Genomic DNA, 1,672 nt, shown 5'->3' with positions numbered 1-1,672 from the left:
AGAGGGATTTGACCTCCAGGCTGACTGGCTATGAGAATCAGCTGTGTCTGCAGTGGGAAAACTTGTGTCCTCCGGAGAGGTGCTAATCTAGCCTTTGCCTGAGGCTATCGGGCAAATGGCTCTGCGCAGGGCTTGGGCGGGGCAGGTCGCACGGGATCAACAGGGTGGGCGAAGGGAGCAGTTATGGCTGCTCTCAGTCCCGTTCCCAGAGGCTCTGCTTCTCAGAGTCCCAGCACCCCCTGCAAACCTCGGAGAGAAAGCTGCCCTCACGTTCTGACTGATGGGAGACAGTCCCGCTTCTCCCGTTTGAGTCTGGGTCCCTAGAGACTCACCTGGATCTGGAGCTCAGAGCCTGGGACTCCCTCCCGATTGAAAACGACAACAGCGCCCTCAGCCGCCAGCTCGCTCCATGAGCACCTCCGTACCTTTGTATTTTCCACACTGCGCCTCCTCTGAGCCTCAGTATGCTGTTCTCTTTCCTTCTAGTTGAAGAATCTCTCCTCAGCCCGCCTTCCTGGGGTTCTGGGTGATGTCTGTTCCGCCTTTTAGTTGTATTTTTGAAGTGGTTGTTCGAGGCAGCAAACTCCGGCGTTTACCTATGCCGCCATCTTGGTTTCTCTCGGATTTTCTGATTTTAGTGCTCAGCCCCTCCCAAGGACTGCCAGTGGAAAAATGAGGAAACTGAGGTGCAGAGACAGGGAAATAACTTTGGCCATATGACAAATTAATGGCCTGTCTCTAAATAAAGTTCCAGGTTCAGTGTGTGAGCAGGGTAGGGGCTTAACATGTGAGGAGGTTGAGGACTAGCATGTGAGCAGGGTCAGGGTTCAGTCTGTGACTAGAGTCAGGGCTCAGTCAGGTGTGAGACCCATGACTTATATTAGGAATAAATCCTAGTTTTTGCCTTCATGGCTCAGTCTGGGACTGACCTCAGCCTGACCCCTATCTGGGTAGCGACTGGCAGTTAGCCCTAGAGCTAGAACTAACCTTTGTGGGTTTTGTGGTCCCATGGGAAGTAGAGAAGGAAGCTAGAGGGTTCAGAATTCATATTCAGGGGATGAAGATGTTTGGATGAGAGATGGCCCTGCCACGAAGGGGACGTGGCCTCCAGGGAAGATGGATGGGGCCTGCCTGTGCCTCAGCCTGCAAAATGACAGGGCCATTTAATTTGGGATTAAACTTTTGACAAAGAAGTCCCCATCTCTTGGTCTTGCCTCCCTCTTGTATTTTAGGTCAAGGCCAAGAGATGGGGATTGCTTTGTGAAAAGTTTGACCCCAAGGTTGGTAACCTGCAGAAAGTCAGGTGGGTATGGCAACCCAGGCCTGGTAGAGTGTTGACCCCATCTTTAAAAATTTTTTAAATTTATTGATTTTGTTTTAGAGAGAGAGGAAGGGAGAGGGAGAGAGATAAAAACATCCATGATGAGAGAGAATCATCGACCGGCTGCCTCCTGCACGCCCCCAACTGGGCATGGAGCCCGTAACCTAGGCATGTTTGATTCTGATGGGACTCAAACTGGTGATCTTTTGGTGCATGGTAAGACCCTCAACTAACTGAGCCACACTTTAAACACCTCAGGAGGGTCCAGCTTGACCTGGCAGGAAGTCTGGTCTTGTAGGACTTATACCTTAGGCCTGGAGCCTAGCACACCATCACACAGACTAGATTATT

Source organism: Myotis yumanensis, unplaced genomic scaffold, assembly GCF_028538775.1.
Source record: "Myotis yumanensis isolate MYYU_CA2020_CCGP unplaced genomic scaffold, mMyoYum1.0.hap1 SCAF_1, whole genome shotgun sequence".
Classification (NCBI taxonomy): domain Eukaryota; kingdom Metazoa; phylum Chordata; class Mammalia; order Chiroptera; family Vespertilionidae; genus Myotis; species Myotis yumanensis.
Note: the sequence above shows the minus strand (reverse complement) of the source record.